A 19,114-nucleotide genomic window follows, 5' to 3' on the forward strand; every position below is an offset into this window, starting at 1 on the left:
TCGTCGCCGGGAGAGCGCCCGAGCGGTTGGAACCATTCCTGGGCCGTCCTTTTCGTCCTTCACGAAACCACGACCAACCTTACCAACGCGAACGCTCGAGGAGACGTTTCAATTTTTAGGGGTGCATTAACCTTTTCGCTCCCCCCAAATAAAAGCCCACCCTCAAACCATCCCGGGTATCGGGGAGTCGTCTGCTTTGTCTGCAGTTTGGCTGCAAGCTTCCCAGCTCCTCCTGCTCGTTTGCGTTCGCGTTCGTTTTCCCTGGTGGCGGCGGGTGGCGTTGGTTTGGATTTGGAGCACGTTTGTCCGTTGTAAGGATTTGCACTGTACGTTCCCCCTCGTTTCAATCGAATCATTTACGTTGGGTTCGTGTAGAAACTCTCCGTTCTATTCCCCTTTTGGCTAAATCCTTTACTTACGGGATACACCCAAACAAAACAAGCATTCTCTGCTCTGATAAAGAGTGAGGAAGTAAGGAGAGGTGCTGGTGGTGGTGGTTGTGATTTTGATTTCATGCGCAAATAGATGCCGTGTGCCTTTGCTGCTTCTGTTGCACGACACAGCAGACACAACAACCAGCACTAGAACAGGTTCTCCGCCCGGTCCACCCAAATTCCATTTTCATTTCAGCCCTCCCCAGTTTCGGGAGGCAAGCGAAGGAAGTGCTTATCGCGGTGCTAGCGGAGGGGGGGGACCCCATTTCCCATAATCATTCCAGACCACGGCAACGCCAGGCACACATTACGTACAGAAAGAGGGAACGAAGGCGAGCGTTTTTTCGTCGTTTCTTTACTTCAGGGAGTGTAAATGGTTGGGGACGGGCAAAGCGGATTCGTTGCACACATGCGAAAGGGTGGAAGATGTTCAGCAGTGTGCATTGTGTGTGTGTGTGCGCTTTTCTTCCAATGCACTTTGTATTTTCGTTCTTGCGAACAGGTTCGACTACAATGTACGTTAAATGAATTCAAACAGAAATTATTACATAAAACACCCACAATAAGTTACCTATTTTAGGCTGTAACAGTGCAGACTTTGAAGAATACACATCGAAGAATCGTAATGTTTAATTTTCTTTCAATTCGTCATCTTCCCATAAAACTCAATTCGAATTCCTGTGAATGAAGACACAGTTTCTTAAAACACATCAATAAAATTCGTCCATTCATCTCATTGGCAACCCGTTTCCTTTTTGGCTTTGTAGCCAACAATTGTCGATTCAAGAATTTTCTACCATGAGGGGCGTTTAACGACAGTGAAAAACCCCAAAAATTGGGCCCAAATTCCGAGACGATACGGAAAGTTGCTATAATTAAATTTCCATCCTCCGCTCATTTGCAAAAAGAAAAGGGGAAAGGTTTTCCGATACATCACAAGCAGCAAGTGACTTCGCTTCTGCAACGGGGGTTGGCCAAATTTGATTCCCATCTGATGGACATGTTGTTCGTGGGGTCGAAATGTCGAAGCCCATACGTGGGTTGATTGTGAAATATGTATTGCGAAACCGTTAAAGGGATGTTATACATTCAAGGGCAACGGCGGCAGAAATGAAAAGCAGAAAAGCATCTCAAACCTGAAACCTTTCACGGAGCAATGAGGAAGAATTACTTTAAAATCCCTTTTAATTACTTTTAAAGGAAACTAGTTCTAATTTGATAAGATCACTAATCATTCCTTTTTTTGCTTCTTTTCATTTCAGGTAAGAATCGCTTCACTTCATAGGCCTTTTTGGCCATTCCCAAAGGATCTCCGTTTAAGTAAGTTTGAAGGAATTTAAATCCCATTTTGTGCCAATTCGGACACATGTCTCTAGCCGAATAATTCAATTACTTGCATTAAGTGTGTCGCCCATCAACCACATCCCCTCAGTGTCGGATGTGATCTGGTTAAACCTCCACAAGGGGCTTCCGGCAAAGGCTTTGCTTTCATTTCCGTTTCCCCATCCCCATCAACACAGAAAAAGCGAAAAAAAACACACATCTCAAGCAGTCGGTCGTCGGCGGAATCGGAAACCACTTAAACCACTCGCCACCCCAGCCCTCCCCCCTGCCAGTTCGATCGGTCGAGGCCAATCGATTTCGTTGCGTATAATAAAATCTAGGCCACCGGAGATAAGTTATGCGTACGGCGGTGGTTTTGTCGAGTGTGTGGCTGTGTGTGCGGTACCGAAGCGTCACGCAAGCCGCAAACGCGCAAAGCGCAAGTTGTCTCCATGTCTGGTCGGATTAATCTCTCCGTGGCAGGGCAGCAGTATGTGCGCTGAGCATGAATGATAATAAAGAAGCAAAAAACACACACACTCACTCTACCAAACCCACCGCGTTGACCAACAAACGGCCGCATTATGCAACTCCTTGCTGCAACTCCAATGCTGCCCCGAGGATCGTATCGAAGCGCTGCCCTGCTCCGTTGGAAGAATTTCTTCTTTCTTTCAACCACCACCTTCCCTGCCATTTCCATACAGCCAATGGTGACACCAAAAAGGGTTGGGCTGGGAGGGTGATGCTTGTTTACCCACTCGATGTACGCAATGTGCGCAACGCCGGAAGATACGATCCACCGCCGCGTTGCCACGGGCTTGAGCGGACCACGCTGAACCATCGCCCGTACATATCTTCTGGGCTGTACATGCACCACCCTATCTCTCTCTCTTTCTCTCTGACACACTCTCACATAAAGAGAGACAGGGGTAAATGCAGTCCGGCGTATGCAACACCCCGATACGAGTGTCGGGCGTCGAGAGTGCAACGTGCGCAAGTGAGCACCGCAGCGGGCACCACCGTATTTCAGTCAAGGTCCGGAAATGTAAACCGGAGCTATTGCACCCTCCCCCCGAAGGGGTCTGATAATTGCCCGAACGCGTTTCGCCGATAACGGTCAACTTCATTGCATTGGGTGGAGGGGGTTTACGAAGTTTTTCCTGTCCATTATTTACACACACTCACAGGAGGGTAAGGTTGCGTGTTGCACAGGGAGGTGTTTGGGAAGAAAGGTGATTGAAGGCAAGGAGACATTCTACGAAAATGAGAACATGAAAGGGAAATTATAAAGGAAAGACAGTTGATGAGCCTTTGATGCGATTAAATTTAGAATAATAACAAAATAATTTGTTAAAAATCATATTTTTTTTCAATCATCCTTACTAAAACGGTACATTTGGATGAGTGAATCTCATCTTCAGCCAATATTGCTCTCCTTACAACGCCTACGATGGGTTCTGTCCTTGTCCGCCGTCACCAGACGCACGGTACACGTGACCGTACGCAGCACCGGTAAAGTAGCACGAATATAAAGATGAAGCAACGCAATGCCAAAACAGAAGCAAAAGAAGCAGGGAAAAACCACCCTCCCCCGAACAGAAAGGGCTCTAAAATTACCATTCATTGTGCAGGCCGGATTGTCCCGGGCGTGAGACACCGGTTCGATCAGTCATTCGGCCCCAAAAACCATCACTCCCTCCCAAACGAACGCTGGTCGACGGGAGGGCTAGCGGAAATTTCCAATCGTTTTTCGGCGAAGGTTTCTCCCGCTACCCCTACACCTAACTGGTGATTTTTTTTTTTCGTTTTGTATTGCAAACGACACCTAAGCCGGGGCCGATTTTACGTCTTACGTCATACGCGCGTCAAAACATAAGAACTCGATTACACTCCCGTGCGTGTTTTACGTATTGCGTTCACGCACCACCCAAGGGGGAGGGAGGCGGTGGGTGATATATAAAGGTGAGAGTGCACCCAACTCCCCGCTTGGAGCGGCCGTTGCTGCACCACTGCAAACTGTGGTGTAAATGCACCACGAACCGTTCGTTAATCGATTTGCTGCGGGACGGGAACGGGCTGCTACGCGCACACCCCGTTGGATAATCTACGAAGCGAAATGAAGTCACTTCGATCGCGTACCACCGCTTACCACACGGGAGGGCAGCTATTGTGAAAAAAAAATGCTCATTAAACACCCCTCGCGGGTGCGGGTGCCCGCTTACTACTCGATCAACAGAGCACCCGAATCTCGAACGAATGGACGCAAACAAACAAGCACCCAAGAAGAGTGGCCGAGTGAGAGAAAGAGAGAGAGAAGATTAGGCCATTTTGTTCGCCCACTCCAAAAAAAACTCCATCACACACCCGGGCAGGGTAACCAAAACAGAACACGAAAAACAAACGCTTTGCTGGTGCACTTACCACCACCACTACTACTTCCACCTGTCATTTGCTCGATCGGCCGACTAAACACGGGCATCTAAACGCAAACGCAACGCACCAAAACGTCAGGCGTGACATTGACACAGAAAAGGTGTAGTGCGCCCGTGCTTTGCGCTCTTTCTCTCTCTCTATCTCTGTCGCTCCCGTTTGTGGTGTTGCTGATGGAATTTTTGTTTGCAAAATGGTAAACAAGCGGATCGTGTGTCCAGCTTGACATATTGCATACGTGCGAGCAGGTTATGAGTAATTGTTTACGAAGAAAGGATCAACACACAGTTCACACAATGCATTTATAGTGTTTGCCGTGCAATGATTCTTTCATTTTTAAGATGTTTTTCTATAAGAATTCATATTTTTCTCTTTTTCACATCTTCGTGTTCTTGATTGTAACAAATCAACCCCAAAAATCGACCGTTGTTTCAGCTACCAAAACAAACGAAAATGTGTACCATGACGCAGTAACATTATTTTCAAGGCAGTGCAACAATACGCGGGAGCAGGCAGGCAAGCAGAGTGTATGTGTCTAGGTCTTTTGGAACACCAAAAACACACATCTGACCGTCAATCAATTGCCCCGGTCGGCTGCAATCTGACTAAAGCGGTACTAAGCACACCTTTCGCCAATGCCAAATTCGATGGATGTCCATGAGCTGGGAAAGAGTGAAAGAGAACCCTACCTTCACGTAGCCCGCGTTCGTAAACAAAGATGATGCAACACTTTATGTCCTTTAAGGTTTTCCTATTGCGCTTCAGGAAAACATTCTTTGAGTGGCATTGGTTTTGAGCTCTTTGTGGCAAAACAACTGTGGCATTGAGGCTGTTTTTCATGGAGCTCATTGGGCCTAGGTTAGCATTAAATTCGTTTAACTGGAAAATATCCAGCAGGATGGATCATCTCACTTCCTGTACCCATCAAACCAGGCGAATGGACCTCTGCCCTCGTTTCACTCTCTCGAGAGCCATCGCTTTTCATGCATATCAGTACATGCTTCACATGGAGCTCGAAGCTGTCGTCGTAAATCTGGTGAAGACGATGAGCAATGGTCTCGAGACCAGGCAGGACCATAAAATTAACCCCTCTGGCAGTGCATAATGATCAATGGAAGCCACTGGATGAAAAGGGAGCGAAAGAGAGTAACTCGTTTTGTCAAGTGGGCATCACCACTGAAGGATGATCGCCCTCAACAGTTGTGCAAAGCTGGAGCATGCCCGACGCACTGTGTGCGTTTCACACAACCTGTCTTCTGTGGATGACTTTGATGAGTTTGTATGTGAGTTTGTGCTTATCCAAGACCAAGTTTTGCATACGCAGGAAGATTGCAGGTGCATCGGGAAGAAAGATAATAGTAGTAGCAATCTACCATTCGATCGGCCAGCAGCCAGCGAGAAAAACGTGTTCATTTCACGTCAAACAATCGTATCGAGGCATCACTTCAACTTCCTTTCGGCATTTTTTTTTTCCTGCATAGTGTGTTATCGTGCTCAAAACGACAACAAAAAAGTGGCATACAAAATGAGGTGATTTTTCGCGGAAGATATAGAACGGGTGCAGTGTAACCTTGAACACTGTTGAGCTGATGAAACTGCCATTTCCTCTATGGAGGGAAATGAAAAATAACGCATCATAGCTATCAATTACACCCGGTTGAATCGGTCTCTTTCCTTTGTCAATGCACACCAAACCGCATGCTGAGCTAGTTGTTTCTTTGTAGTACAAACGAGTGAAACCTCGTATCAATCTCATCCATATACTGAAGATGCCAACCAAGAAAGTGAAAAGCACAAAAACAAGTTTCTCCTGATAAGCGCCTTTTTTGCACAAAAGACGCGCGCGCGCGCTCGCCAGGTTTTTTTGCACAAGATGCATCATCGACGGATGTGCCGGATCCACCCAACCCCATCCGCCCGCTCGCCACAATCCATGATGAGATGAATTCTGCGATCTTTAGCCGATACAACCACACACACACACACGGCTCATTAAATTGTAGTAGTACCCCGAGTGCGTACACGGTAGCGAAAAGGGAAAACACACGGGGAAAGCGCATTCTCTACTCTATGCCCTAACGCGAGCGCGCTTCTTCTCGATAGCCGGCCCAGAGTCGCACGCATCCGGGAGTAGGAGGAGTAGCGCGTATCAAAGTAGAAGCGAGAAGGAGGAACTTTTCCTGCCGCCCGGGGGGCGTGCGAATTCGTTGCGCAAACATGCCGCCTCCCGCTTCGTCACAGTTAATGTGTGTGTTTCAGTGGAATAATTTACATACCCTAGGGAGGGTGGGATAGCGCGCGGCCTTGTCCACACTTCCAAGCATACAATTTGCAGTGTTCAAAGCGATCTTCCCAGTTTGACAAAGCTATCAACATAATCAACATAGTATCACAACGTCATTCAGTTATAATAGAGAACAGCAGTCTTGTCTTTATTGTCGACAAATCCGAGTCTTTCCTCCCGTCAATGTTTAATTTGCATGCGCGTTTTTCCTGTTCTTTAATAATAAAAGAGAGTTTCCTGCGCCCCCGGGTGGACTCGAACCACCAACCTTTCGGTTAACAGCCGAACGCGCTAACCGATTGCGCCACGAAGGCGATGTGACTGTCGTGCTACTGCGTACGAACCAGATGCGACACTTGCGCCTCTCGCGTTCTTCGTTCTGGTTGAGATATTAAACAATCTTTCCGTTCGTTTGTACAGTTTGATTTCAAAAATAGAATAAGAAACCATCGAATCGAGCAACATTTTAGACATTTATGTGAGAAAAGTACAGCATCTTGTCGCTAGAGCTGCGTCCCTCCATTCGAGTGGCTCGAGATAGGGAGAAAGCAAAGAAAGCAGCAACAACATCAAACCAACCGGAACGAAATATGAATCTTTGCAAAACCGCCCGTCTCAGCAAGGTGTAGATAGAGGAAATTAAATGTATTCACTTTCAATAGGCACCGGTAGGGGGAAGGTTGGGGAACCCCTCCTTTTTGTACCGCACGGTACACATACCTTTGTGCTAACATTACTGAGCATACAGCACCGGCACCGTGTCGTGCAATCAAATCAAACTTATCAGCAATCGGATAGGAAAGAATGTTCAACGAGCGTTAAATTTGCTCTGCCCCGATACTAAGCAAACACCTGTGCTGTACTGAAATAGAAGCTACCTTCTTGCTTGTTGTCTTCTTTTTTTTTAGGGGCCGCTCAATGAAGAAAGTCCCTGAAAGGGCTAGCAAACTAGGCCTGATTGGTGTGTTATTAGCATGATGAACAAATTGTTTAAATTTTGTATATTGAAATGACATTTAAAACTGATTTCAACAGAACAGTTTAATTAAATATATACTATATTGTTGTTCTTTTAAAAGGCCACCCGCCCTAAACTACTCAAATTAACTCGCAAAGCCACTCCATTGAGTAGGATCCGGCCAACATTTCCTCCAGTTACACCGCAAACAGCAAAGCATGACATTTGCATGTAACTAGATTTTCGTAGAAAAACGATCCTTGTTACCTAGGCCCTCCTCTCACCACCACTACCACCAATCCTCCCTATATTGTTTCACGTACCCGCAGGACATTCGTTCGGGTGGTACTTGTTTGAGTTTGGAATTACAAAACATTTTGCCAAAAAGGTAGAATTTTCCTTTCACCTCGTACCCACGCACACCGTGTTTGACCACAAACCCCCCAATGCCGAGGATTTAGCATACGGTCGCTTCCGAGATATCGGATATGCGCTTTTCCTAGCCGGGGAGAAACCTGTTTCCTCCACTCTCTGAAGCCAGTGTGCTGCCCCCCAATGCCAGCGGAAATGGAGACTTTGAAATGAAATCGAAACCACAACGGGCAATAATGGAAGCAGCGATCCCTGAGCTGCCGCTGAGGTTTTGCAGGTTCGTGTGGGCAATCGGGGTGTAAGGGAGACACAGAAGCGAGACAACTGGTATGATTTTCAATTTCAAATCGCCATGCTTAGAGGCAAACATGTGCGACACGCACATTGGCAGAAAGAAAATCCGCTTCATCGGGCAGGTCGGCTGATTAGGCTGACTTTGGGGGAGGGAAGGGCAGGCAGGAAAATGGAAGTGAAACACTGACACAAACACACACAGATATATTTTTTAGCAGAAAGAAGGTCTAGCTACCGGTCTAGCAAAACCGGATCAAACAACAGGGAAGATGAAACCCTTTTGCCCGCTACGCGCATCCCGACTTTGTCCACCTTGTCGTGGACAAGAAGCCATATTCCACACCACCCATCGAACCGGAAAATCTTCTTTCCTTCTCTCCACTTGCGGAACGGGTTGGGCTGATTTTTTTCTGTGTCACTGTGTGCCACAGCTGTGTCTCAAGTGCACATTGTTCGTACACTAAAGCAATTTTACGTTTATGATCGTTAAGAAAATCTACTTTATGTTCTTAAATTTAATATTTGCAGAAGTAAAGCACTGTCAATCACCAACTTCACCTCATTGCGACCCCCCTTGTTACTTCCGTCTGCTTACCTTCTTCACTCATCTCGTTCGTCCCATCACGCCCGAGCCGAAGCGACACAAACAACAGGGCCCTTTTTGATGACAGGGCCTGGCGCACTATGCGCGCGATGCAATTGATGCACACGGCAGTTTCTAATGGCCTAGTTTCTGGATGGTCTTTTTCCTTCCGCCCTCTCTCCGCCCCTGCATGCCGCCTGCTAGCTTGCACACACAAGTGAAATTGCATTTGCAGCGAGCTGTCTGCGAGTGCACTTTTACGATTAGGCGATGGCGGCGGCGGCGGCGATGGGTGAGTTTGCCTGCTTGTATCGCGCTCACTTTTACTCCGGGGCTTTCTTTTTTTCCTTGCCTTACCACACAGCACTCTTTTCCCATTCTCCGGCTACCGGAATTACTTTTCCACTGCTTGTACACCCTTCCCGCTTTGTATAGAGATCACCCCAAGATGGGAGAAAAAGTGTCTAATGCATCGGTGCAAATCGTACTCTATGCAGACAGGCAAAAACACCCCCCGGGCGGGGGAAATATTTATCTCTTTACCCACCCACTACACTGACACCCTCGTCCTGGGCGCTTTCGGTCGAACGGAAACGTTAAATGCGGTTCTATTTTTGAGACTACACTGTTTTTGAGGTCATGGAGTGTATGGTTAGTAGTTTGGCGGAAGAATTTACTGCCTCTACCACTGCCTACTGTTTATGGGGACACTAACGGTGACATCTGGCGAGTTTTATGGCAGTTTTAGAACGACAAAGAATTGAGCTGAGTGTGCACTGTTTGCAATAAATTCACCGTTGTCGTGAGTATTTATTTTCAAACTGTGCTATTGCTACATCGCCCTCAAGTGATGGATGAAGCTTAGAGTGATAAAAGACCGATAATCTTGTCGAAAGCAAGAGCGGGTGTAATTCAAACGAATTAAATGTGAAATTTGAAGCGATTTGTTTGCGGATTCTCTCGCCGCCTTCGTGGCGCAATCGGTTAGCGCGTTCGGCTGTTAACCGAAAGGTTGGTGGTTCGAGTCCACCCGGGGGCGCAGAAAACACTTTTTATAATCACATATGTGAAAGAAGTAATGAGTGAATTCCAATAAACGACAATTGAAAATTTGAGTTGCACCGAAAAACATTTGTGATCTTGAATTAATATGCTGAATTATTACAATTGGAATAATCTCACAACAATGGGGATATAGCAATCTCATTCTATAATACTCCAACCTCCAAAATTCACGCCACATCACAAGAACGGCCATAACTTACAGCGGATTTTTTTTTCTTTTATTTCCAGGTAATTCATAAACATCCATTCAACATCAAACCGATAAACGCAGACAGGTTGGTGCGATCTCTGAAGCACGTATGACAGTTTGTGCAATCAGCTGACTCTTTCTCCACATCGAAGAGCAAACCTTAAACGCCCTAGACACCTGTTTGTATCGGAAGCCTGTTAACATACCGATTGACACACACCTGAACGACGAACCACCACAGGGGCTGCGGCAATTGTTGACTTAAGCCTGCCGCTTTGCAACCTCCAACATATAAAGCACCCAACACTCGGGGCTACCTCAATTGACACTGGGCAAAGATAAGAACGCACCGTGATTCAGACACGCAACAACCCACAGCCCCTCAGTATTGTGTAAGCATCGTGCGTGTTGATATCAACTTCCTTCATCCCTCCGCGATTGGTGATGGAATGTCATATTTTCTTCTATATCTAGCAAACGTTCTAAGGCCCAAAATGAGGCTAGATAACAACACTTCCGACACACGGGGGCTTTGGGACAACTGCTCCTCCTAGTGCGTGTGTGTTTCTTTTGCTGTCAAACACCCCGAGACAGGAAGACTCATCGAGGTAGGCGCGTGCAGTACACGCCGGCACGGAGGGGTGGCCATTGAGCGACCCATTGAACGCGAGTCACGAGGAGTGACGCGTGTTTACTTACTGCCCTTTCCCGCCCCCCCCCTTGAGCACCCGGTGGTTGAAGTAGCTCTAAACCTTGGCTTAGATTTCGCCTCCGTTTGGAGTTCCGTGCACACGTTCTTATCGCAACTTTGCCATCATCGGCGGCGGCGGCGGCGCCTAGACCTAACGCCGCGAGCACACCTACCACAGCGTGTGGGGTGATTGCTGCGATTGCTGTGAAGCCAACCCGGACGTGTGCGGGCGTGGGTCACGCACACAAGTCAGGATGGCCGAGCGGTCTAAGGCGCTACGTTCAGGTCGTAGTCTTCTCTGAAGGCGTGGGTTCGAATCCCACTTCTGACAATCGGGAACTTCTTTTTGAATGTTCCCAACACAACCGAAAGCACATGGGTGGTGTGATTATTTATTTTTAAAACATTGCTCACAGCATCACAACCACTAGCCTTCGGGGAGTTTGTGTGTGTGTGTGTGTACTTCTGAATCAATCTCTGATAAAAATAGATTTCATAAGTGACACCAGCAAGGCCATGTGGCGGGTGTAGTAAACACAACAGTATCGCTTTATTTCCGCTATTTTGTGCTAGACCAACCACACTTATCATTCCACCGCACACAATATCACCTGTGGACTTGTCTTCCTCTGGCCGATTGCATCGTATCTTGACACTTTTATTGCAGCATCGCGTCTAGCGTCTAGTCATCAGCATAAAGGTGTTAATTGATGTTGAGAAATCATATCGACATCCATCCATCGTGTTAGGGACATTGTGTTAAACGTGTGTGCCTCCCCTTTGCATCTCGGTCTCGGTCCTCGGGAATTAGATTGAGCATTACATTTTGAAGCAACGACAGGCAGTAGCGTTACATAATGTAATCTTATTCCGTTTTACAAGACACTCCTTCCCCCCGTCTGGTGGGACGTTGAACTGAAGAACGATCGTCCGTAGACCATCGAGCCAACATTCAAGTGTACGAAATATCAAAGTGCATTTCCACAGCGTGAAATCCACAGCCACCGCGCTGCGAACCGAATGCGAAGAAGCCACTTGCACCCCAGCAGACCAGCGACGGTAGCATTGAGTAATAAGCGATTTAATGATACTTTGCTCGCTCCATGCCGCTCCGCTTGCAAAAAGGGACGCGCCTACAGCGGCGAACGCGAATACGACCATAAAACGAAATTACCAAAGGCATCCCCCTCTCACCGGTCGAACCGGTTGAAAGGGAAAACGGGAAAAGCGAACGCAGCCCAGACAAAAGCCGCTTTCGTGGTTCGCGTCTCTCCGGTTTGTGTGTGGAGACTGTGGGCTCCACTCAAGCGCGCGGAAGTCGTAGAACGCCAATGTGAAAAGACAAAGAAGTTGTAAATTACTCCTGTCCCTGCCCTCGGAGGGGGGGGGGGGGGTTGGGAGGATAGGCAAGGTACACGGGCAAGAAGTCAACGGCACATCCTTCGACGGAGACCAGCCAGCCACAAATTATCTTCACTACATGATGCAAGATTCGTTCTCGTTCGCGTCCGTATTCTGCGATCTTTTTTTGAAGAAGAAGCTTTGCAGCAAACGTGCAGACATGTCGCTCCGTCTATCGTGTGCCTACCAAGCCAAGCCTCCATCCGGGAAGAACCTCCTCCTCCGATCGCATCTTCCCTTAACCCGTCCGGTTTGATGATCTTGTTTCATGGCGTTGGAATTAAAGGAGGATGCTACACAACCTCCCCGGGAACGAGTTTTGAGTCCCCGGGGGACCTGATCACTTCCTGATCTCCTGTCCGATCGGGTCGGACGATTGCACTTCCTTCGCTATCTGGAATGGCGGGGTTGTGTTCCCGCCGCACATCAAAGTCGGGATATGGACGCCATCTGCACCGAGGGTAGTACTTAACCTCCTCGAAACGTATCCATTTGTGCTATGCTTTCTTAAGAGCCTAGCTTAAAAGCCTACTTCATCACCGTTCATCATCAAGAGAAGGAGGCTGCTTAATGCTGCTTCAAAGACCTTAATGAGTGCAAGTGCGCTCCAAGCGTATCTTAAAACAGCGGAAGATGTTTCCACATAGTCATATGAATGAAGAGCTATGTAAAGGAGACGAGTGAAGGAAGATATCCAGGCTTTGGTTGCAAAATCCTACCCCAAAGCGTGCTTGTTCACCAATGGAAAGAACTCGTATTCTATTGCCTATTGATCAAACTTGGCTCAAACAGGCCCCAAAAACAACGCCGAAAAACAAAACACCACCGACCATGATGTGTCGACATTTCCGCCGAATTTTGCCATGAACCATCCAAATGACCGGATCGCTTTGGTGCGATCTTGGGAAACGGAAAAAGGCCCCTCACCACAATCTCGACTGCTGCTGACGTTTGCCGACCGGTGATGAAAACCTCTCTCCCGCTCTCGCGCTCTCATCCGTTAATCTATTGCCGAAAGGAAACAGTAGCGCAACAACAAACCATGCCACCAAATGCCATGATTTCACATCCAAAGCAATGGCAATCGAAAAACAACAGAGCTTTACGCTCCCCTCTCTCTCGTGTGGTGTTGTTTTTTTTTTTTCGCGAGCCTCTGATGCATCACAATGGACCCGCGCGATCGTTTGCCACGATCGGAGGAAAGGCAAAGCCAACATCATCAGGACGTTGCTCAACTTTTCCAGCAGCCTGCTCTCACACAACCGGTTCACATCTTCGCACGGGGCCAACGGGCGAACAACGGCCACACGATGAGGAAACACGATCGACACGATCAACCAGTGTCTGTGTCTGTGTATATGCGAGAAGGGTTTGGAGATCGCCAAAAAAACTACAGAAACATGCGCCTACCACCATGCAAGCGAGACTCATCGGAAAGGTTGTTCTTTCAGGCCAACACACACAAAAAAAAACAGAGTTAGGCCAACCCCCGAAAATAACTGACCAAATTGGTGGGAACCGAAGGTGGGGTGAGCCTAGAGCTGTGTGCCCGCAAATGGCAAAACTACGCCCCCCCCCCCCCGGTATAAAACAGCAACAGATGCCATTGCAACCACTAACACAATGGCACACATATTTTCGGCAGTACACCGCCCCATCAACTGCTCCAGCAGCAGCGAGCGGGCAGCGCTCAGTTCAACGCACGAGTTCGAGGTTGACCTGTGCTTGTGGAGGCTTGTGCGGGCAGATCTTGTCCGCTATTTCGGGCCCCGGTATCTTAAGCAATCGCTCGCGCGAAGGTCACCCAACGGGTTTTTACTTTTACGCTGTTTCGGAGCACCGCCACAGGACGCACCACCGCGCCACACACCGCGAGATGCGTAACGAATCTCGCGCGCGGGTCTCGTCACTTAGCGGCACTAGGACAAAACGGCCTAGATGTGATTGAGCTAGGGGGGGGGGGGGGGAGGATGGGGACCATACCATGCCCAACCTGGCCTGGTGGCTAATGAAAGCTAATGAGCTAACGCACGGAGAAAGGGGGTTCGGTTTTAGGGTATGGTGCTGTAATGCGCTCCTTTAAGCCTTGCCATGATAACACGTGTCCAAAGCAACGGTTAATGCATAATTATGTGTTTTTGTGTCTTGCCGGTTTTGATTCATGAACAACTGCAACTTTCGCTTTTTTGTGCTTGTTGGTCGTAATGGAGATTTTAAGTTAATTTTAATCGTTTTTGTCTTTTTTATGTTGGTGGTTGGGTTTATCTCAAGCATGAAGAATGAAAACAGCGAAAGGTTGAGCTTTTATGTTGCGCAATTTGTTATTCTATTTATGGTTGATGTTATTTTTTTATGTTTTAAAGTTCATTTTACAGAATTGGTCCACGTTTCTTTGAAGTTATCTATTATTTGAGTGTTCAGTATGTTATTCTATCTTCCTCGAACATCGATGATATGTTTTATTCTCTTTTTTTTTCCTTTTACTTTTTTGTTTGTTCTTTTTGCTACTATTTTGGTTGTTTTTACATCACTTTACTGTTTTGTTAAGTTTCCTTTGCTTTGTTTTGGATCTATTTTTCTTCTTTTGCTTCAATACTACTTACTTTTGGGTTGTTTTGCTTCGTTGCTATCTCTCCCCGAAATAAACAAACGTTCCCTTTCGATTGACACCATTACAAATCGATCGCCTGCTACTTCCTGCCATGCTTTTCACTGCCCGCAAAGCGTGTGTGTGTTTTTCCAACCATGAGTTTCGGATTTTCCAACCTCCACCAAGCGTCCATGCCAGGCGCACCGCGCACCAGTTCAACGTACCGGGCCGAGGGCAAGGTCGCCCGTGTCCAGGGCCCGTGGCTCGATTTCCACGTGCACCAATGCGTCCACCACGGTTCAGCGCATCGCGTGGGTACGCGATCGTGGGCTGGCGCGGGTTTCGCCACCTCGAGATTTTCCGGCCCGCCGCAACCCCCGCTCAAAGTGCACGCAGTCCGCCAGTCCGCCTTTAGCGGAACGGATCGTCGCTGCATTTCACGGATGAAGGAAATCAGCTGTTTTCGGGTGACCGTTTCGGAAGCGAGAGCCTCTTGAGCGAGGGTCGGACCGAATCCAGGCCCGGCCACGGTTGATGGAGCACTGGCCCACAGCAATAACAAAAAAAAAACTGCTTTGAAATGAACACAAAAAAACGCGCGCACACACAAAACAACAACAACCAAAACACCGAAACACTAACGGGCTTGGAGAGCTCCAAGGTTGCACTCAATCAGCTGTGCCGAGCGGCGTGCCAAACGGTAAGCATGGCGGCGTGTTTTTATGATGTTGTCTTGCCGTTTCGTTTCTGTTTTTGTTGCTACTGCTGCACTGTTGTGCATTTATTTTCCGCCAAAAAAAAACGACCAAAAAACCGCACATTACGCAATCGCTTGATTCGCATCGAGTCGGTCGCGTTTCAAACGCCGCGACCGCGTCACAAACTATGTTGGCCCAAAGTTGCCTAACCCATTTGCCTGCTGTCGTGCTGGTCGGGGTCCGTTATTGGTGTTTCTGTTTTTTGCGTATCGGTTTTGGAACCTTGAATTTTTGGACGGCTTTGGGGTTGTTCCTGCTGGTTGTGCCACGGCGCTTGTGAGATGTTTTTCTTTTTCCTTTGCCAATTAATCGATTTGATTGTTTAGATTGCATGCTGGAGCCAAAACAGAGACCGAGCAAGATCGATCCATGTGACCATTAATCATTGGTCAGTCAAACAATGGTTTTATTACTTCTCGATTTGTTTCGATGTTTTGTTAATGTCTTAATACGATTAAAACATAAAAACTTCAAAATTTAGGAATTCAATTTCAGAAAAATATTTCAACAATTATTCGAGGTTAAACAGTTAGCTCACTTTCTCGGTTTCCGAGACAAAAATTAACAAAAAAAAACCCTCAATAATGTTGCACCTCTTTAGCGCTTGTCGTCTTATCGCTCCAGGGTCAACGAAATTGCTCTATAAATTAAAAGGTAACTTGGCTTGGTGGCAGCATCGACCACATGCCGTTGACCGCACGATAGTCGAATGCAATCAGCGCGCCACATTCGGGCCCCCGTATCGTTCGTTTTTCTTCCGCGCCCACCCCAACCCCTCCTGGGTACGTTTCCTTCGTTTCCATCTCAACAACCCTCCTCCGCCACCTCCACAATCGGATGCATCTGATCTCATTGATCATGTTCGCTGCGCCGGAGACGAACGCTGAGATGATGATGATGATGATCGCTTTTTGATTGAAACCACATGCGCGCGAGAAGACGACCGCGACCGCGATCGCAGAAGGAAGGAAGCCCACGCATACACGCAGAGTGCGCTCACTAGCAGACGATGATGACGCTGCTGCCAACGCCGCCACCGCCGCCGCGCATTGCCACCGCAGCGCGCGGTGCCGAAGTGCAGCGACGACGAACCGAGCCGAAGTGAATTCGCGCGCGCGCTCACACATTGCGAACAGAGCGCGCACCGCAGCAATCGCAGCCTTGAATTCGTTCGTCGAACTGTGCAGCGCAACAGCGATGGCCAGCAGCAGCAGCAGCAGCAGCAGCAGCAAGTAGCGTATTTACTACACTACGAGACGCGGTATAAATGTATATAAATATAGCACTCTATTGCACTCCGCTATTGCCACTCATTGCTGCAATGTGCCCTGTCCCCCCCCCTCCCTGCACTGCCCACCGACCCACTCGACCTGGCCGTTTGCTGATGCTTCTCGTCTCTTTTTTTTTTTTTTGTTCGTTTTTTGCTATTACTTACACTGACCGTCTTGTGCACAAACACACACACAGAAGAAAAAAAAACAACCGTAAAACGTCTTCCAAAGAATCTGAGCGCAAATGTGTGTGTCTGTGTGTCTGTGTGTGTGTGCGCAAGTACGCTGGTGTGTATTTGGAGAACCGGACCGGACAGCAGCTCGCAACAGTGCAGTGTGCAGTGCCGCGGCGTTCACGCAATCGCCTTTTGGGGTTCATCTCTTTATTTCTGCTCGGTAGGAAGGGGCTGTGGGAGGGTGGAAGGGAGTTGTTGGGAAGAAGGAATGTCGAGTCGAGGATGAGTGTGAGATTGAGGTTGCCGCGAGGGGCCAACTATCCGGCGGTTGACCATATGCTGCAGCATCACTGTCTACTGTTGCCTGTTACGGTGGTCGCTAGGTGTAAATTTTAATGTTTCACTTTTTCACTTTTTTAAGCACATTTGTTTGTTTGTTATTTTGCAATGCTCTTGAGGTAGTTATGTTTGTAATGCAACAAGTTTATTGATGTATTCATTTACTTGTTTATTTTTATTTACTGTTATACTTACTTATTCATTTATTAATTCCTGTGCCTACTTATATGTTTACTTATTTGTTGGTCTTGTTTTTGTCGTTGTTTCAAGCTCAATTTTGATTTGATTGTTTTACAATGTTAGTCATTCATTTCTTCTTCATCATCTTCTTCTTATTCTTCTTCTACTTCTTCTTCTTTTACTTCTTCTTCTTCTTCTTCTTATTTTTTTTTCTTTTTACCACTTCATCTTTTGATTTTCAATTTATAAGTTTTTCTTATCCACTTATGGCTAATATCAATTTTTCTGACGCAGAAAGGACAATTGTAAAACGCACTGTGGGAACTTAGTTGATGTTGTCTCTGTATGTTGTTTATTCATACACTTCACGACGGTCTCCTAACAGTTGGTTTGGTACAGGTAATGGCAATGACCGGAAATACCTTTTAGAGCTGTTGCAATGTAAAGGATCAATACAAATCTCTCACAACCACACAACTCTTTGTGTGAAACGAAACATTCTTATCCAAGCTTTTCCTCATAAGAGATCGTTGCACGAAAGCCCTTCCGGTGACATTTCCCTGGAATATGTGTGTCCCTGTCCCTCTCCTTCTGTGTAGTACAACAATCCTCATCTGCAGCGTTCGGTTCACCGTTTAAAACAGCTGAGCAACAAACAAAGCAAAACCAATAAAACAGGGCGCTACTTCGGCACTTTTTCTTTGTACCATCACGTCACCGAGTGTAACCGAGAGCACAGAAACAGAAGCTTTGATCGTAATCATTCGCTTACATCGATTCAGCTCCAGTGTTTTGCCCCAGTCCTAAAGAAAGAAATAACGCATCTTTACAGCATCAGCAGATAAAGGCTTATAGAAGAAAGCAATCTCCTCCACTCATTCATTCAAATCATTTCCTTATCTAACGAGTGTACTTACCCCGTTCGGGTGTGCTTGTTCTCTTTTTTTGCTGACTTCCCCCAAAAACAAAGCTTCCTATCTCGCCGTGGCTTTGTGGTGTTGGATTTGCATCCTAGACAGTGCAGCACCGTATCGACCGAGTTCGCTGCACTGCGGTGAGTTGCAACTCCCCTCCCTTACTGTGGGGTCGTCGGGAGAGACACATTTGTTTAGATTTGCATTTCCTTTCCCGAGCACGGCGGGGAATCGTTAACCTCCTGCCGCCGGGCACGTTTTCGCAAAGTGGAAGCAAAACCCCCAATGGCCGACTCCCCCCTCCCTCTAAATCTTGAATGTATTGCAAACACACACAGTGTATTTAGCGTTGCTAACACTCACGTCACCGCCACCCTCGGGCCACGGATCGATCGCTCGAAAGCTCGAAAAAAGGTGAATGAATTGTGCAAACAAACGCGGGCAGGCAAGCGGGCTGGATTTGTTTTCGGTTGCCTTTTTTGTCCGTTTTGATTGCATTTGCTTTTCCGCAGTCGGAGCACTCGGGGAAGGAGCCTCTTATCGTTTACATTTGGTACATCCGGATGCAGACTTGTGATTAGCAAAAAAAAAGGAGGACGATTAGATGATAGAGCGATAGTTGTGTAACTTTAGCAACCCGATCAGGTTGTACCTTCATTCATTATTTAATGGTATTAAATGAGCTGGAAGAGACGCCGGCAAATGAATTCATCCATATATATCTACTGCATTGTCCTTCGCCTAATGACGCAACACCTAACACCGATGTGAAGGTGCTTATTTTTAGATTCCAAAATTAGGGGAAAAAACCCCACATGAATAATCATGCCCACTAGTCTGTATTGCGTCTTTGCCGAAAGC

At 47.2% G+C, this 19,114-nt stretch overlaps 1 protein-coding gene and 3 non-coding genes across 4 annotated transcripts in view; 3 read left to right on the forward strand and 1 right to left on the reverse strand.

Annotated features, from left to right (window-relative positions):
- The window catches only part of LOC120896625 (ecdysone-induced protein 74EF-like), a 211,725-nt gene that overhangs the window by 113,212 nt on the left and 79,399 nt on the right, over window positions 1-19,114 (forward strand).
- On the reverse strand, window positions 6,712-6,785 carry Trnan-guu. The gene has a single exon. It is a non-coding gene; the product is annotated as a tRNA-Asn (tRNA).
- Trnan-guu lies at window positions 9,644-9,717 on the forward strand. The gene has a single exon. It is a non-coding gene; the product is annotated as a tRNA-Asn (tRNA).
- Window positions 10,873-10,955, forward strand: Trnal-cag. The gene has a single exon. It is a non-coding gene; the product is annotated as a tRNA-Leu (tRNA).

The sequence above is a fragment of the Anopheles arabiensis genome, chromosome 2 (genome assembly GCF_016920715.1).
Source record: "Anopheles arabiensis isolate DONGOLA chromosome 2, AaraD3, whole genome shotgun sequence".
In the NCBI taxonomy this organism is placed as follows: domain Eukaryota; kingdom Metazoa; phylum Arthropoda; class Insecta; order Diptera; family Culicidae; genus Anopheles; species Anopheles arabiensis.